Source organism: Odontomachus brunneus, unplaced genomic scaffold, assembly GCF_010583005.1.
Source record: "Odontomachus brunneus isolate Ranch 3 - 2012 unplaced genomic scaffold, Obru_v1 Obru_scaffold_108, whole genome shotgun sequence".
NCBI lineage: Eukaryota > Metazoa > Arthropoda > Insecta > Hymenoptera > Formicidae > Odontomachus > Odontomachus brunneus.
Genome location: NW_022639558.1, coordinates 1,001,507 through 1,021,254, shown reverse-complemented (window position 1 = coordinate 1,021,254; position 19,748 = coordinate 1,001,507). Strand labels below are relative to the sequence as shown.

Here is a 19,748-nt window from a genome sequence, read left to right as displayed (position 1 = left end):
GAGAGAGAGAGAGAGAGAGAGAGAGAGAGAGAGAGAGAGAGAGAGAAGAGAGAAGAGAGGAAAAAGGAGAAAAGATCACCCCACCGTGAGGCGGCTGAAAATCATTACGGTAACTAATAACGCGGAACGTTTTCGGCCACGCTCGGGAATCCGGTTTTCTGCCTTAGCCGGTGGTGCATGCGCGCGCGTGTATTCGAAGCGCATTTCTGCACGCTCGTTTCGCGAAACCGAGACGATAATTCAGCCGGCGAAGACGATAAGAACGAAACGCGCGCAACGCGTAATCACATCCGCACAAGTAATTCATTAAAAAGTTATCGTGTAAATTGATTGGCATTAGAGGGTCTTTGCAATACCGTCTTTCAAACACGGTGAACGTTAAAGTGATCACGTGATCGGGTCTGAAGACGAGAGTGCGTATCGTTCGCCGTCCAGATAACGCGCGACGTTATTTCCGAACGTTATTCACTCGAAAATTAACGTTCATCGTATCTGAAAGACGGTATTGCAAAAACTCTATTAACGTGCCTCCTCGCGAGATTACATTCGCCTCGCGCGTGAACCTGCCGTAAATGGGGCCTGCCGAGGAAAAGAGAAAAGGGTCATTTCTTCCGTCCGCGTCGCAGATAAATCCGAACGCGCAGAAGTCGCGCGACGCTAAAGCTAATGGGTGTAAACGTCGCAAAAGCGCGCGCGCACCGCTATCTGAATCTGTTTGTTCTTTTTGTTAGCTGGAGGCTTCCAAAGCGACATCGTGCGCTGCGAGGTCGAGACGCGAGAGAAAAAAGAGGGAAGAGCCTTCCGCGGTTCTCGCGTACGCGTGTTGTGCATCGCTACGAATTCACCTGTCGCTGTCCGAACGACGTCGCGCTATTTCACGCTGCCGGGATGTCACGTTATCTGAACATTTTGCATTATCGCGCAAACGTCGCGATCGCTTCTCTCGCTCGACGATTCCAGCTGACAACGCACGAAACGATCCTTACGTCGTTTCGTGCGCTATCGCTCAACTATCATTTATCGTCGTTGATACATGGAATTCCTACGCGCAATATTATCGTACATACACGCACACACTCACACACGAACGATTCACTTCCCCGGAGCTTCAGCCGGCTTTCAGAGCGCTAAGCTATCGAACATTATCACCATTATCACAGCTTACTGTAATCACGCTATTGCAGCTCGCAAGCGTAGTGACTCCGTGAAAATTCCCGGTAAACGGTGACGACACGCACGACACGTTGTTACTCACTCCGCGGTGTTCACAGACTCTTCCGATACGTTCCTTCGCGTCCTCCTACGTCTCGCACGCCGCATACGGATCACATTATCGTTCCTTGCTGATAAAGAGTTCGGGCGCGATCGCGGCCGTTCGCGAGGGTCCAAGGCAATCGAAAAGCCGCCGCGCGGTCGTTGGTATAGTCGGCAGGAAAGTTACTCGAGACGAGGACGCAACACTATGCGGCGTGGCGAGGCGCGCACACACTCGTGACACACGCGCTGACGCACGCGGGACGTCACTGAGAGACGAAGCGTGTGGCGGCGCGCGCTCCTTTGGCGCTCGTCCGACTCGGCTCAGTTCGGCACGGCTCAGCTGGTTATGGTGGCGCGCGCGACGCTCCGTCCGGTCAACTGCCAGCGGAGAGTGGCGCGCCTGAACGCATGCGGCGACAATAACCGTACTGCACCGTGCCGCCAGCAGCCGGCGGAAACGAGCCGCCGCCGCCACCGCCACCGCCGCCGTCGTTGGAGCCTCGTGACTCTGAGCCACCGCCGTCATCGGTGTACGGAGCGCCTATCGTAAAATGAGCTCAAAGTGCAAGTGCTGATAGCAGGAACGTATATTTCACTCGCGGCCCCTGGTCATCCGTCAAGCTCGAGGAGTTTGTTCATCAGGCATGTGTTTTTAGGGCGAACCAAGAAGTTAAAATTGCGATAATCAGTATTAAATTTCTCATGAACGGTGTAGGCAAATCGCATGAATCGAAACTTCAATTACGAATGCGTTTTACTGCGATAAATAGCACATTAGATTTTTGTATAATTTTAAGCACTTTGGTTTAAGTGAATAAACTCCTTGAAAATGTATTGAGAAAAAAGAAAGAGAGAGAGAGAGAGAGAGGAGGGAGAAGTTATGACGAGTTAAGATGATATCGTGATACACAACGGACAGATTAGATACGATGTAAGTAAAAATAATCAACTATACACTCATGTAATTTATATTAGGAAATATCGTCGAGTTTGAGATTAACTGGTTGTGCGAATTTACTAGAAGGGCGAGAACTGAATGTCTCGAGTTAGGTGCGCATTAGTACGATGTCGTGTAGCGCGCTTCGTGATTTATGATGTATACACGCCGTATTATTGTTCAGCTCGACGTTCTTGGAGACCAGTTCCAAAATGCAAATAAACATCTGTATGACTAAGCCCTCGCGTGTTATGTCTTTGTTTTCACGGTTCTAGAATTTTGGCCTCGAATTCTCACGTTATTTATCGAGTACCTCGAAGATTCGAATCGTTTTCTACCGCGATTATTTTCACGAAAAGATACACAAAATGACGATATCGCGAACAATTTCTCCAAATTCTTTACAATTAACCTCAAATTTTGCACAATTAATCTCACATGCGGATTGAACGATGAAATACCTTAGAAGAACGGGAAAACAGTTTTTTTATACGCTTAAAGTGGTCATCCATTTGGACAAACGCAATATCCCACATTTATTACTCTGTTCGAATCAGGTGATACGTAGGACGTTCGAAAAGCATTTGTCGCAGAGCTATGCGCTAGTCATTCCAGATTGATCGCACACCTTCTTTTGATTTGCGGCTTGCTCGGTCGATTTCGAGCGCGTTTAAACCTTAAAATATTCTCACAATTGCAGAGTCGCGTTCGTTGAAAAACTATCTCCGCTCATGGCCAAAGAATCTCTCTGTTTGCTTACGTTAACTCGTCTCATTTTCAGCTCATACGTAATCGTGTGATAATTCAACGTGCAGCGATCAGCAACGATTGTTCTGTTTCCAGATACGTGTTTCTGGAAAGAAACACGTAATAAAAGTACCATTGCTCGTTCATGTACCTAATCCTGGACATTTTTATTGTTCTGGTCTTTAAATACGAATTCTTAAACTTTCAATATAAAAATATACGCACATATGTTCTATGTTAAACATTTAAATATTCATTTAGATATATTCATGCATTCTATATTGAATATTGAAATATTTGCGTTCAAATATATGTATATATATTCTACATTGAAAGTTTAAATATTCGTATTTATTAGCCAAAATAAAATTGTCCAGGATTAAGTAAGTGTCTGAGAATTGGTACTTTTAAGGTAAAAGTACTAATACCTGAACATTAATAACTAGACCGGATCATTACATAATTTTAGACATTTTTATTCTTTGAGTCTTTAAATATAAATGTGCGTGTGTTTAAACTTTCAATATATATACATATAATATAATGTTTGTCTGTCTGCATATTCTCTATACACTTTTAAACCCTTCGATTAATCAAATAGATCAAATTTTGCATAATTACTCTTTAGAATCTTGCAAAAAATAAAGGAGCTATATGAACCCCTTTCCTCCGGAAAAACTTCACTCCCTTTTCTTAATTTCATCTTCTTGACACTTTGTGATAACACATCCGGCAACACCTGATATTTTTGGTTAGAAGAGAAAGAAAATATCTGTATACATTGAATATGTACATATAATCTGCGTTGGAAGTTCAAAATATCCGTATTTAAAAACAAGATAATAAAACGATAGAAAGTTAGGTATCAGTGTAATTGACGTCCAGTCATTGGTACTTTTACATTACTTTAAATTAAACGCGGCATTCGGCGTACCTCCCGTCAGAGAATCGCAGATTCCAACGAACCGAACAATAGAAAGCACTTTCTCTCGCGTCTTTGCGCGATCTTCCTCGCGTATCGATCGATTTTTGCGCTTCTCATTCGCTCCCGCACGATTTACAACAACAGACAGTTCATACCGGCTAATTAAAAATCACGTCGCCGATCACGATTGGAGGAGCCGTCGGCGACGGATCCACGATCGATGGTCGTTCCCCGATCTCGGAGCCGACGTCTCGCGGGAGACTGATCGGGCAGCTGGAAAGTTCCTCGAGCCGCGCTCACCAGACGCGCGCGTTATTATCCCCGGGAGCTGCGCGCGATCGCGACCTTCGTGCTCGAATCGTTGGAATCGATCGATCGGAACGGGAGCCGATCGCGAAACGAATCGCCGTGTTCGGGGCGGGTTAAGAGGATAATCACGACGACGATGTCCCGTTTTGCGCTTTATCGTCCCGTTGCCGCCGCTACTTATCGGTCAATCCCTTCGATGCTGAATTATTGTTTGCGAATACGGGGAGGCCGGGTCTAAATGGTCACAGGCGTATGTTGCTCATGTGCTTTTTTAATATTTATTCTTGAAAAAAACAGTAGATGCAAAATCGCGAAATGGACCATTTAGATACTTTTCCCTGAGTTTCCTTAAAATCGGAATGTTAAGAAATAGAAAAAACTGATTTAGTAGTAATGAAGTAAATTTCCGAAATTTTGTATCAATATCCTCCATGAGTGAATAACGTTAAATTGAATAAAGTCATTCATAAAATATTTGAAATCGAATACACTGGACGAAGTAAAGTCGGCCTATAATTAAGGGCTGTGAAGACCTCTCGCGGAGATCCCGGAACTATTAATCAGGATACACATTTTATATGTGGAATTTTCACCCTGCGCTATACTGTATAATTGCTACTGTGTAAAGTGGCCACATTGCTGCATATTTATTACAAAATTTTGGTTATTATAAAATGTACGATTAACAAGATCACAGCGGGGACTAACGCGTAGAACAAGGCTGTCTCTATCATGTTTGTGTAGTCAGTCACAATTATTTGTCTGAGAAATTGTAACTTCGAAGTTCTAAAATATGGGACATCACCCCTACACTAATATACGACGATTTCTTCCTATCTCCCTCTTTCCCTCCCCTCTCTCTCTCTCTCTCTCTCTCTCTCTCTCTCTCTCTCTTTCTATTTCTCTATCGCCTATCGGGAAATCGTTCCTCTCGACGATTTCGGAAATCAGCTTGAGAATTCTTGGCGTGTAAATACGGTCCGGGATGAGCGGCGATGAGATAAGCTCTGGGAAAGCAGATATCGACTTGTGTGAAGTGAAGTGTGCATTACCAGTTGATTGTAAAGCGACGTATTCGACGATTAGATAGGATTAACGGACTGCTTCCGCTTCTCCTCGTGACGATGACGCCTGTCCTATGCTCCGCATAGGATTTACTCTGTGTGAGGTATTCACAAGGTGAATTTTGAGCGAGCCAAACCTTGCACTTCTGCTGAGTTAATAAAAACGTAAAACGTAAATAAATGACCGTGCGCGAGACAAATCGGTTTTGGATTCAGAAACCGTTGAGATGCGAGGAAGTGTAACCATTCGTCGACACGCCGACGAATCTCTCTCTCTCTCTCTTTCTCTCTCTTGGCGGCGTTACGCTCAGAAAAGTACGAAGAAAGAAATAACGTTTCTCTTTTTAGCCTCGCGTCTCGAAGATCACCGGCTCGGATCTTCCGGCCGGCGAAGGCTAGATGTAGATAAACGCGAGAGCGATAACCGTAAATCGTTGCCAACACACAACGAACGTTAGAAATCACGATCGAATTATGCACACGGAGAAATATCGTTCTGCTGCTGAGAACAGCGTAGTTTATTTTTCTCCTTCTAAGTAATGGTTATATTCAATAAACAACATTTTCTCTCTTGCCAATAGTCTTTAAATATACTCGTCATAAATTTGAGAAGAGCTCATTATCATGTATCCAAAAGAATTTATTTTCTTTGCAACAATATTATGAAACCTTATTAAAAAAAAATAGTAAGTTCGTTTTTATGTATTAAGTAAACCAAATTTTTATTTTTTTATTTGATATTCTTATTGGAATGCTAAAAGTTTACTAGGATTCAAAATATACTTTAAATAAGCTTGATGTTTACACTAAGAGAAAAAGTATTTAAGAAATAAAAATGTCTATTTATAGTGGATATTAATAACATATTTATTTATGTTAACATACAATATTTTTTAGGTAAAAAATATATATTTCTTATTAAAATCTTAATTAAAACATTTATTCATTTTATTTAGTAAGAATTTATATTTTATTTAATTTAATTAGTTTTATTTAAAAAGAATTTATATTAAATATGTTATCACAGTGTCCATGGAGCAAATATTTTTTTTTATTTTTTAAATAACTTCTCTCAATGTATGGAATGAAAAGACGGTAAATTACTGCAGGATGTCGGTCCATTCCTCGGCAACAACGTTCTATAGTAATGTTTCCTATTAAAATTTTTCTGTACGCAATTCACAAACACGTATATGCACTTTCCTAAAAGCGCAAATTATTTCTCTCACTTTAGGAGAACATTTTGGAACGATAATGGGGTTATTTTCACCCGATCTACACGTCAGCAGATTGCCCATTCTAACTGAAATATCCAGGACAAACTTGTGAGATACGAAACAAGTGACATTTACTGGAATATAGTATGTGTTTTTCTGTGTGCAAGAATATAATATACGACGTTCTACAACGAGATTATTCTGCGTCACGTATATAGCGTTCTGTCACTCTCTTCTCTTTACCTTCTTCAAATTAAATTCTTTCGTCCGACAAGCACGATATAAATGATATTAGTGCGATGAAACGATATCATCCGTAATAAAGGAGCCAGGTAACAAAAAGACAAAAACAACAACAAAGCTGATATATCAGAGCGACGCACGTGGCAGGCACAACCGCACGAGCCTATGGAAAAAAACAGTACCGCGCGAAAATTCACTTGCGCGCGACTTATCTCGCGATAATATTTACCTCGCGCCTCGAATAAAGACGAGCCATCGCGGGATAAGAAGACGGATCCGTCCGCGCGAGTCGGGCGCCCCGTCACGTTTATTGCGCCGTCACGGGTAAAGTCGAGGACGTAATTCGGCCGGGAGAGAGAGTGCGGATTAGCGCGTCCCGGCAGGTAGCCGCGAGAGGTCATTTTTCTCCTTTTCTTCTCTCCTCTTTTCCTCCGGACCGGTAGTTCCGCGGACGCAGGTGAGATAAGATCGCGGAGAAGCCGGACTCGCTGAGCCGTGGAGAAGGTAACGAGCGATCCGCGACCCGCGCGCGAATCGACTCTCGCGGCGGAAGCGTACGAGGATCGTCGGCGATCCCCGGCCTTTTTTATCGCCCTCTCCTCGCGCCGATTGGACCTGCCGTGGTATTGCGCGTTGATTAGCTGCCAGCCGCGCGCGTCCTACCTCGCCCGACCTGGAAGATCTCGAATGGAATGAGGAGAGAGAGAGAAAGAGAGAGAAAGAGAGAGAGTGAGAGAGAGGAGGGGAACGGGTTAACAGTCGTTCTGGAAATAGTCCAGCGACGCTTTTATGACATAAACGATCGCAGGTGGTCTATTTTCATCTCGCCTTTCGATCCGTCTTATTTCCTGCGGGGGGCCCACTTTAGCTGCGGGCCACGCTCTCACTCGCGCTCACGACGTTTAATTGCGCGACTCGTCGTCGTCGTCGTCGTCGTCGGCGATAAGCGCGAAATCCGGAGCCGCAGGTTCTTGCTTTTGCAAGTGTTTTTATCGGGGCCACCGTGACTTCGGCCAATGACTAAGGCTGACATAATTGGAGCGCGACGCCCGCGTTTTTCCGAACTGTCGCAATCGCTTTTCAAAGGCGACCGCGGGGTACAATTTCGTACGATATTTCCCTATTACGAAATGATCATCATCGCTCGGCCAAACTGTTTGCAGCGCGAACGCGTCACGCCACGCGTCAAGCACACGTGTGTGTGTGTGTGACTCGGATAAAAATAAAGTAAACGCGCGAAAGAGCGGAGGTAAGATTGCGATTCGCGCGGATAAGACTGGAACGAATAGACGCCGAGACGCCAAACGGATATTTTCGCGCGCCTATGTCGAGCGTATTCATCGTGCGCCGTTTTATTCTCGCGTCGAATTGGACTTAATCTCTTTCATAATGATCCGCTCGACAGATTACGCGGAGCGTTAACGTAGACGAACCTCTCGGCCTCTTTCTTCCCTCCCCTCCTTTCTCTCTTTCGAGTCTACACGGAGAGGATATTACAGTTTCTTTCTTTTCTTTCATATAAGTTCTTCTTTCAATTTTATGACGTTTCTAATAGCGCAAGAAATGGACTGTCTATCTTGCTACTGTAGGACTTTGTTAAAACTGGTTTTGAGGTGTCTATATATAAAAGAGACGGACGTATAACACTGGGTTCCCCTCCACAACTAGAAAAGGTTTTTAATCGCCGTCTACCGTATGTACAGATGCAAAATACTGAACACAGCTGTTAATATGATCAGCTGTGCTGAGCTGTGTATGTATGCGATTGATGCGCAACTGCTCAGTATGTTGTAATGAGTAGTGTTAGTGAAAATATATGTGGAGGGGAACGGACTTGTATAGCAAGAGGGCTTATAACGAGGACTTATTGTATTCTCAAAATTTCTTGGGGTGAAATGTCATTCGAAACGAGCGGAGAGTGGCGTTTTCACTCGAGGCAACAGTAAAGATATTGACACTAAAAATTGCAAGGGTGAATATTTCCCTCAAGATCAGGATGAATTCCGACTCCAGCGAATATTTCAGTCCACTAAAGTGACTATAGAAAGTTTCTTCGTGATGACAGAAAACATCGGATCCACTCTTCAATTTTGAGCGAAAATATTCATTCGACGATTCAGGATGGAGAATTCATTTTGCAGGAACGAAAAGTCACTAAAAAAAATGTCACTTTATTTTACGAGTATTAAAATTTCACTTCAAGAAATTTAGAGAGAGAAACACATGTGAAATTTAGAGTGAGAAACACATGTGAATTTCGATAAAAACGCAACGAATTTCGCTAGAAACGTAGCAAATCTTTTAATAGTATATCTCAGTTAAAAGAATTAGCACGTGTGAGGTGAAAGGATAATCAATTGCTGCGGAATGTCGATCTATTTCTAGGTTACAAAAGGGTTTGCAGTAATTTTTACCATGAAATTCTCGCCGTGTGCAATTGAGAAAACAAATACTCGAAAATGTATTTATCGGATACAAAGTTTATTTTTGTGGAATAAAACTTGTTTCTACGAAATAGGATTTATTTTTATAAAATAAACTTTCCTCTCACAAATTTTCATTTATATTTTGTTCTCTCAATATAAAATACCCGGGATTACAGTCTACAGACCCAGGGAAATCCAAGAATGCCACAAATGGCCGAACAACCATATCAAGTAGTATGCGAATATCTTAAACGGTGCGTAAACTCGGCTCTACGATTTGCACAGCTGTTGACTTGGGAAAGCGGCAGAGGAGAAGTCCCGCTCTGATGCGAAAAGCCAATTAAAGTAGACACGTCGTATGATTGATCGATTTGGCGTTAAATACATGGGCGTTACAAACTTAATCGTGTGTTACCGCGACTCGATTAGCCTCGACTCGAAGATACGAGTTTGCGACGTAATGATTTCGCGATATCCCATCGCGGGGAGCTCTCTCGGGGAGTATCATGAGAACCGGATTATGAATCGAGAGATTAGCGGAACCGGGACGAGGAAGTTACCGCGGCGAGCTCATTAGATCGTTACGCGGCTGAAAGCCGCGGGGCGGCGAACGAGCTTTCGGTTATAGCGGCCATCTCCCGGGCGCTTTTTACAGCCACCTGCAGCGCCGATGATCTCATTCGGGATCGGCCAGACTGTCGAGTCGTGGGAACAATCGTCGTGATGCGACTAGCGATCCACGAAGGATCGCGTGAGTGACCTCGAGACCGGCGGCCAGGAGGCCTTCCCGACTTCCGTTCGCTCTTGGCGTATCGCAAACGAGTTTTACGTCTAAAGGGTTTCGCGCGCCGCGATTATCCTCCTCGTCTCGGGCTGCATCGAACGTCGAGTGCGTTGCAAGGGCGAGGATTAGAAAAGAAGAAGAGAAAGAGAGAGACGAAGGGAGAAGAGAGAGCAAGCGAAACGAGACGAGCTATACTTGAGTACTGCCAAGTAGAGATACTTGCGATACTTCGGCATAAACATCGAGTAGTCGATCGAATCGCATGCACAGATGGCTTTCTCAGAAACGAGAAATCGAAGAGCGGAAACTCCGTATAATTGCAGAGAAACGTATTCGGAAAATAAATTAGAAAATCGCTAGAATTGCGCACTCGAGAATTGCGTGTCCGAGAGGGTATCCGGGAAACTTGGAATGTTGAATAAATATAGTGATAGTGGGAATTCACGTTTACATTTTCCACGTATCGAGAATTTATTTAGATGCTGATAAATGGAATTTTTTTCATAATGAAATTATTTAAAGATTAAATTCCAGCAAGACAAGAGTATATGTGAGCCATCTCCCGGAGAGAAATTTTGTGCTCCTTTGCAAAGTGCTGATAACAGCCTCTTTCTCCTTGTTTTGCGGCAGTAACGTCCACCGGTAGATGGCGGCACTGGCTTGAATAATGAACGCGATACATCGCCGCGGAAAGGTGCAGTAAATTCAAAGCACATATACACAGTTGCGTTAATTTCTGCCGGCTCTTTGCCGTTATACGATTACAGACCTCCAATAATTCATCCGCTCGCGATCTCGCTTAGTCGTTTTTACGCGCGAGTTGGAAATTACAGACTGTAATGATTTGATTTTGCTTGGTTACGTGAATTCGTGCGATTCTGGAGGGTTTTCACGGTTTAATTGCTCTACATTATTGGGCATCCGCGACGATGCACATTCGTGGATCTTCGTCAAATCCGTGTCGCGGCGTAATTTGCGAACAATAGACTTTTGTCTGCCGCGTAGATAGCTGATGAATGGAGCGCGAGGAAACGGCGTGATATAAATTAGAAGTTTCCCCCAGGGGAAACTTTCTCATTATTACTTTCTATATTTCGAGCTGTGAAAACTGCACGAAAACCGGCCGAGTTGTTCCCAATAAACAACTTATTACGGATTCTTCGTGAAAGTGCGCATGCACGCCGTCGTATCACTCGCAGCTCGGCCGAATTACATAAGCCACTGCAGGATGCGTTTACTTTTCTCGTAAAGCGAGAAACACGAAGTAGAAAGCGCAGAGGGACGTAATCGAATTTACATCCCCCGGTTCTGTTGTGCGCGTGTTGTGTGCGTGTTGTACGCGTGTCCTCATTAACAAGCGTTGAGAGAAAAAGCGTTGAGAAAAAAAGAAAAAAAAAGAAGAGCTCTCTGCGCTTTGAGAGCGGCAACCTCGAGACTCCAGTGCTTTGCTTCGCCGATTTCATCGGACGCGGAAAAATTCATGAGATGATGTTTCGCAGCATAAGGTATGAAACGTCGGTGAAATCTCAAGCATTCACAGAGGCAACGTGCACCGGTCGACTGAACGCGATACGTAGCCCCGCGATACATACTCATAAGCTATTCGCTGCTAATTATCGTAGAGTGAGCGAAGGATTTGGTGTAGGAGCGAAGTAAATTCACGACGGATTATTTCAGCCGTGCGCGTTCTGAGCTCGCGAGAAACAGAAAAATCGCGGACTCGCTTTGTTTGGAGCTATTTATTTACATATAACATTTTACATATATATTTTATATTTATTTTATATCTGTTACTATTTATTTTATATATTATTTATTTTATATTTTTTTTATTTATATATATTTTCTTATATATAAATCTAAATTTACTGACACAGTCTGTTCGCTAAATTGCTAAAAATATGGTAAAGTTTAAAAAAATTTATATGTCAAAACAAAGGAGAACTATAATATTCTCTCCGTGCAATTGAAATTGAAGGAAAACAAACAATTTCTAAAAGAATAAATTTACTCATGTAAATAGATCGGCTGAAATTGCACAATTTTTTTAATGTAACGAAAGGGGCCATCCGGGTTATCGACTCGAGTCAACATCGTGAGTCACGTCGAGCTTAATACTACTTTTCACGGGTGTGATTAACGCGGGCGTTTCCGCGGGCGCGAAACGGTCCGATAATTATGTTCTTACGGACTTTTGCACCTGAATGCATAGTCATGAGGCAACGGCGAAAGTAGTATCGGCGCGATTAGATCTACGCATTGTCGGGCCTCCGGAAAGCATCCGAGGGAGGTGGGAGGAAGGAAGAGCGCGCTTATGGAACTTTATGAATATTACATGCCTAGACGATACGTTACACGACCGCGTTACGTCGTGACCGCCTTCGCCACGTGACCGAGCATGGCTTGACCTCTGACAAATATGCAGCGTGTTGAGAGAAGTTGCTGTTGAACTCGTAATAATTTCGGTACGTGTTTAGCTCGCACTTCGATATGTGGTAAATATAGTTTTACTATCATAAAAGAAAACAATTGCTCACTTTGCGTTCTTTCTTTTAAGCAGTGTCCAACAAAGAATATTCTTTTGATAATCTATCTCAAATTGAACTCATAAAACATGTTAAAAAAACTTAAAAGAACAATTAGTTTTCTTTACAAAAATATTATAAAACTTTCACGAACAAACATTTGGTTCGACTGAGAAAAAATATCTAAAAAATTGTAAATATTTTTTTTGATAAATATTCATAGCATATTTACTTAAATCTAACTTCTTTGATTTAAATGGTATAGAGACAATTGTTCGCATGAAAAGTTAAAGTTTTCTTCGAATTTGAAGAAAATGTGTATTTTCTTATTTCAAAAATATTTTATATGACGATTAAATGAATATATTATCAGTATCCATTAAATAAATATTTATTAGATGTTTTCTTTTTCATTGCAAGTAAACGAAATTTTTGTATTAATTTGTATTTTGTATTAAATTGTATTAACGGAATGTATTTTAAATAAATTAGATGCTTATGACAAATTTGTGGCAGACATAAATTTCTGAAACTTTTGAAATAAGTGAGACATTTACTTGAATGTAGTGCGTATTTTTCTCTGTGTACGAGGTAGAAATTAATCATCAACTATAATTCCCGAGTTACAATAAAAAATAAAAGGAGGCAAAGACGAGCTGAAAAACTACTCGCGATGCTCCTCGTTTCGACAGGACAGCCTGTTTCGAGGCGGGACACGCAGAAGTATCCATCACGCATTATCGGTCGACTTGCTACGAAGACAGAAAATAATCTATTGATCGGCACGGACGATGATGGTAACGTCTCTGCGAGTCCTTCCCAAGACTCCCCGGATTATCCGTGGATTCTTTTACAGCTGCGATTACTAGCTGGCTCCTTCGAGCGAGGAAATTTTACGCATGAAGGTGCGGTCTCGCGACCCACGCGGGATGCAACTTTCCCACACGTTCGACACGATCAGCATTGGCGTTCTTTATGACGTCGGGCGCTCCGAGAGCGAGAGCTCGGCCAAAGGGATCTCTCCCGAGCAGCGTTGCGTGCCGCACAGAGCGAACTCGTTTTTCCGAATGGGAAGAGTCACGCACGACATGTGCATTTAACATGCACATGTGACGCCGGCCGCGCTGCACACATTCGCACACGAGACAGGGCCGCGTCGGGCCGAAGGTGCAAGCGGCGCATCTTAATTAATTATCCGTGCGGTATGTGTTCCCAACTCGAGCTGCCAAGCCATGCCAATGTGAGCTCTATGAGCAGAAGTAAGGTTGAAGAAACGTTATATGATTGTATTGTCACAGACAAACGATATTAAAATATATCAAATTAGAGAAAATATTATAGTTTTCATAGGAAAAAATATCTATGTCTTCTCACAGAAAAAATATTATAGTTTTTTTTCGTATGAATTCTTTTCGATTTAACTGTTTAGTTAGTTTTTAGTAATGCAAAAATAGACTGTCAATACTATCTTGCTAAGATGCACAGTAAATTTCGCTGAAAACATGACAAGTGTCTTAATAATGCATTTCAGTCACTCAAATATAAATAGCACACATGTAACGGACAGCAAATTATTGTAGAATGTCGATCTATTCCTCGGTTCTAAAATCTTACAGTAATATTTACTATAAAATTCTCTCTATATACAAGAAAGAAGAAGAAAAAAGTGTGAAAAAGAGAAAAGAAATAATTTAATTTAATTTTCAGTCTCGAAATATATCGGCCTCTCTCTCTCTCTTTCTTTTTCTCTTTCCTATCTCGATTAGTCGGAAACCTTGTATAATAATTGCTAAAGCATAATTACACTTTTACTTTTATTCAGTATACCCCAAAGGTAAAATTAATTTAACTTAGTCGCGAATGCATTTAATTAAATGTATCTGAGTTGCATATCGCGAGCAATTTAATCTCGTCGCAACTTAATCATGGCAATGCAGTTTAATTGCGGAGAACGATGTTGTCGTGGTTACGCTTCCTCAAGGAAGAATATCTTATTCTCGCCTTTAACGGAACTACATCAGCTTACAGTAGCTTTATTATACGCTGTAATTTCTCATCTATTTCCTTTTGATCGAAGATGTAGGAATATATGAGAGAGGAGAGCAGTATCGGAAGCTCATCGTCGAAAGGCGTGCGGAACGATGCAGCCCTGCACACATTTCACTTTTTACCGATTTCACCCGCGTGTGTTGCGTTACTGTGAGTCACGAGACGACACGGCCTTCACGCCCGACACTATTTCGGCGTATCTATTTCCTCTGTAATGAGAGTGCATTTGCATTCGCGCAAGTACGTTCTCCGCGGAGCGCGTAATTATTGCCGTTTCGTTCGCTCGTGCGCGTACATGTGTTCGAGCGTGGCGAGATTGCACCGCGAACGAGTGTCTACGGGAATATAATCGTCCTTACCGTTTCGCGAGTAGCACGCTACACTGTGAGAAATCAGAGCATCGATCGTGATCTCGTGGGACGAAATTTTAGCCCTACTTTGGACCTGAACTTTCTAACATCTGCAGTACATTCTGGAGGATCAATGCATGCGTAATACATATAAAAACTTAAATCCCACTTAGCGCCTCTAAGTGGCAGAAAACACATGAAATGCCACTTGTAGATTCTGAAGAGGATTTCTCGGCAAAATTAGTAGGTCAAATAGAGTAAAAAGAGGTTGACACAAATCGTTTCAAAGTATCAAAATAGACGAGGGATATTGAGATATTGAGATCAAAGGTAAGATCAAAATTTCAACTCGGGTTTAACCTTTATTTAGTAGACCCAAAAAATTTAGGAAACAAATTTTTTATGTGTTTAAGCAAAGTAAATAATGCCTCCTAAATACAATTATGTTGTTTTTAAAATATCATGTCGAAAACATTCAACGATTTTTGAAAATCAAAACCAGATGTTGCTTCAAAGTAATTACGATGTTAGATAAATGAGTCCTATCATCCTCGGATATAATTGATGAGAAATCGATGTTGCTTGAGAGCAACATTATCGAATAAAGGGTTAAACCCGAGCGTCCTAACGACATTTTCGCAACGGCGAATCTGTAAGTAAAGATCACGTCCCGGAGGAGACCGTGACTCCTCGGAACGAGAATTCCCTCTTGACGCCTGAATGCCTTCGGAAAAACCTGCGAGCGGCTAATCTAACGGCACTGTCGACTCGCAATTTCCTCTCCTCGTTATCCGCGACCTTTGACATCGGAGTGCTCACCCTTGATTCTTTCGAGTCTCCTTCGTCGATCCCGCAACCGAGGGAGAGCGAGTTTGTCGTTCGCTCGGGACGAGACGACGTACACACATGGCAATCGCGATTCTCTCCGGGCGTTTGGCCGGACGCGACGAGACCGACGGTATAAACATTAACGAGGAAGGTAAAATTTCTCAGCCGCGCGTATGCAAATACGCGGATGTGTAGTTTCGTCAGGCGAAACAATTACTCCCGCCGTGGCTGTGATCTTTACGGTCTGACGGCCATTCAGCGCACTAATTGTCGTCGCGTTACTAACCAAACAATTGCACAGCGCTGCAAACAGCCACGGTTAAATGGCGTAATTAACGTCGGCGTGGAATATTCAGCTAATGAACGCGACTCAAATTGTTTCCAAGTTATTGGCCAAACGAACGAGCAAGCGTGACGTTGCGTTCTTGAACAATCATTTGGCACAGCCCAGCTTGAGAAACAAGGTTGCAGCAATGATCTATTTTGCGGTCGGGTTTGCCGACGAGAAGAGACAGACACGCACGTGTGAGGTGCACGTTATTAAAAACTTTGAGTTGCGTGACTTCTATCTTTATCTCGCGAATAACTTTTTCAGGAGCGTCCTGGTTTCGAGACTCGCGATCTCTCGTGTCTTTCTGCTTCGAACGATCTGGGCCGCGATCCGTGTTATCAGACGAGTCTCTTTTTACACGAACGTAACGCGAATGTATCAGTAGAATCGTGATTCGATTATTTAAAGGTGCTGCGTTACTTATCATTTAAAGACGCACGTTTGAAAGAAAGTTTTGAGAAATTTTTCCTAAAAAGTTGCTGAAAAGTTTTGACAAATTTTTAAGAAATTGATAGGAATTTGTTCAGAGCTGATTTATTTATTCCCAAGCGGCACTTGAGAGGATTCTTCTGTTGAATAAGACGTTTCGAAATGCACACAATAATAGCGGACAACCTCTCTGTCCACGATCGTACTTTCTGATACTTTCAATGCGCGAAAGGAAGACTCATTTAACAACATTGGCCGCGGGATAATACAACATGTTTTCGAAGCCGGATTTGTACATACAGGCTCGCGACGCAAACGACAGGAACAACGACATTTCCGGCCATCCGCCTAATTATGCGGTTTACAATTTAATCGAACGCGCGACAGCGCGATACATCAACTTGTCGACGGTATATCAAACTCCGACAGTGAGTTATCAGCCTGCTTGAAAGGATCTCCGTACGGAGAGCGCGCGAGGAAACCTACGCCGGCGGGGTAGGCGCGCATACACAACACACGTCGCGTCTTTTTTCTGTCGCGCAGCGCGATTAATTACGGAGGCGAGACGCATGCGTCGTGACGGCGCGTCGAAAATTTCCATTCAGTCGTCTAACAGCTTGAGCCACGTAGCCGATTAACGATGCAGCGCGCGAATAGCTACGCAAATATCGTCGCGGCTTTATCTGCATTTGCAGCTTTGCGAGGCGTGACGACGCGACGCGGATGCTTATTGGTGAAACAAAAATAGTTGACAATTTCGCGAAATCGGCCGCTCTCTCGGTGTGTTGGCACAACCTTATCTCGCGCTTTTTTATCGGGGAAACGCCGTTTGGCGCCGTACGTCACGCGACGAATCGCGACGGCACATCTTGAGACATCATAACACAGCAATTGTGACGCGTTGATAACGCAAGCACAAGCACTTCAATGAAGTGGCGGCGAAAGAACGGTAAAAGAAGAAAATCGTTTGAATGATACGTCTCGTGATCTACATATTAATTTCAGTTGATGCTCCTGTCGATATACTCAAGAAGTGTCATCTCATAATAGTGGATGTCTCTTATATTAGTGGCCTCAAGAGGATTTCTAAAGTCAAAAGGAAGGATATTCCACCTAATAAAAAGAATTGAAAGATTCTTTACTAAAAGAAATTTCTATTAAGACTAAGACTTGTACACTGTAAAAAAATATTAAAAAAATGAAAATATTTATTCGATAAATACTATATATAATAATAATTTACTAATAACATATTTACTTAAATCCTTTCATTTGAATATAATAAACAATTGTGTTTTCAGAAAACTTATATTTTCTTATTTGAAACAAATCTCATATTAGTGAATAAATATGTCATTAGTGTTTACCACAGAATAAATATTTTTTATTTCTTAGATATCTTTTCTCTCTCACAGCGTGTACTATAGATAGAAGTTCCTCTAACTTGAAGAATATTTATATTGTATTATTATATTGTATTTTAAATATTTTTCTTTTTAATTTTCTTTTAAAAGAACGCGACTTCTTGAGAACAATATAAAATTCCGCTGATGAGATTACATATATATATATATATATATATATATATATATATATATATATATATATATATATATTTTTTTTTTTTTAAGGTGCATATTAATTTCAGTTGATATCTCAACAATCGACCTCGTAACAGCTCGAAGAAATAATTCTATGAAAATTAATATTGCATGATTTTATGTATAAATTCACAGACTACACACATGATATTTATAAGAGTTTACACATAAAATCGCGTACTACATCTTGAATACGTAATATCATGCACGTGCGGTTATTTTTTCCATCTTCCTTTTCCGCGTTTTATAACCGTTCCGTGCGATATCGCTGGGAAACACTACCGCGTATGGGAGGCGAGAAATCGACGGGAAACGATTTCGGCAATCGCGTATGTTACGACCGCCGTCAGTCAGTCAGTCAGTCAGTCAGTCAGTCAGTGAATCGAACGCCGAGAGATTTTACGGGAATCTATTCCGCGTCGGTGGCTCCTTTCGTGTTTCGCCGATATCAGCGCGATAAATCTTGCCATTCATAGCGAACAAACCCGGCAGCATCGTGCCGGGAAATTCACTCGGAATCGGTTTCGGGACGAGACCTACTCGCCGTTCGCGCCCGGGGCAGTGACGGATTTATCAATCATAAACACGGTCCGAGATCGTCTTCATGCGCGCGTTACGAAGGTCGCGAGCGGATTTTAATCTATTTTTGGCGACGTACTGCCGCGACGCGAGAGTTCGTTTCGCGCCGATCCGCATATAGATCGTACGTGCGGGCAAACACAGCCGGCGATTAACCGATGATGATATTTTATCTCGGTTGGGGTGGGGAATAAAGTGAGATTCGCTTCGCTCAGCTCGCCTGTATCTTTCCAGCGGGCTAGATAATTTCACTCGACCTTCCTTCTGCTTGCAAGCGCATCGCACGCTTTCGTGAGCTTATCGCTTTTTCCTCACGATTCGTTCCACGTTGTTCGCAAACGCGCGCGGTATGTTGCAAACATTTCCACTCGCAATTCCGTTTTTTTTTGCGTTCAGGTGAAGCTGGGAACTGGGATTAGAAACGTTCCGTGCAGAGTAATATACCAGCTTGAAATTTAATAATCTCGGATTGCTTATGAATGTGTGCGCGCATCGCGGAAGTCGTAAAGCTTCTGCAGAACGAAGAGAACCGGTTTCCTAGTCTTTCGCGATATGTCAAAGTCACGATAAACTGCTTTTGAACATATTCTCCAATATTGACGCGGAAGCGCATGAAATCGGAAAAAATTTTATCTAATAAAGTACACGGAGAAAATATTGCAGTACAAATTATGTTTCATATCACAAAGCTGAACTGTACTGACATTGCAGTAGAAATTGCTACAAAAATAGTAAATTTGATGCCGAGAATACGGTATAAAGAACGTTTAAACAATTGCGATAATATTGCATTCAAACGAGTGTTGCATCTTTAATTAGATATACAATAATTTCAGTTATAATTTCCGTATAAGATCAAACATGACAAAAAATTTCGTTGCAATTTTCACTGCAATATTTTCTACGTATAGAGAGCACAGCCGACGCGAATGAACGCGCGAATCGCAAATTATCGTGCGGCTTATTCATAAATTACTTTAACAACGGAAGCGTTAATCTTCCGTGAGGCGTTGAAAAAAGGGTCCGATAAAAAGCGCAAGCTGCCGTTGTAATTTCCGACCTATAATCGCGTCGTAAAGTATCGGTTCGCGGCATAATTCGCAATGTGCATCAATTAAAGTCCTATAAAATAAAGACACTTTTTCAT

The 19,748-nt window shown here is 42.2% G+C and overlaps 1 protein-coding gene across 17 annotated transcripts in view; it reads right to left on the bottom strand.

Annotated features, from left to right (window-relative positions):
* Positions 1–19,748, bottom strand: part of LOC116849171 (serine/threonine-protein kinase MARK2-like) — a 126,245-nt gene that overhangs the window by 49,067 nt on the left and 57,430 nt on the right. For 5 of the 17 annotated variants that reach the window (XM_032826073.1, XM_032826074.1, XM_032826075.1 and 2 more), the window contains exon 1: positions 1,166–1,679. The exons of 5 other annotated variants lie outside the window; for them this stretch is intronic. The gene's annotated coding sequence lies outside the window, so the exon portion shown is untranslated. Of the gene's footprint in view, positions 1–1,165; positions 1,681–3,875; positions 5,035–19,748 lie in introns of those variants that run through there. 7 more of the 17 variants (XR_004379093.1, XM_032826081.1, XM_032826080.1 and 4 more) reach the window with 5 other exon arrangements.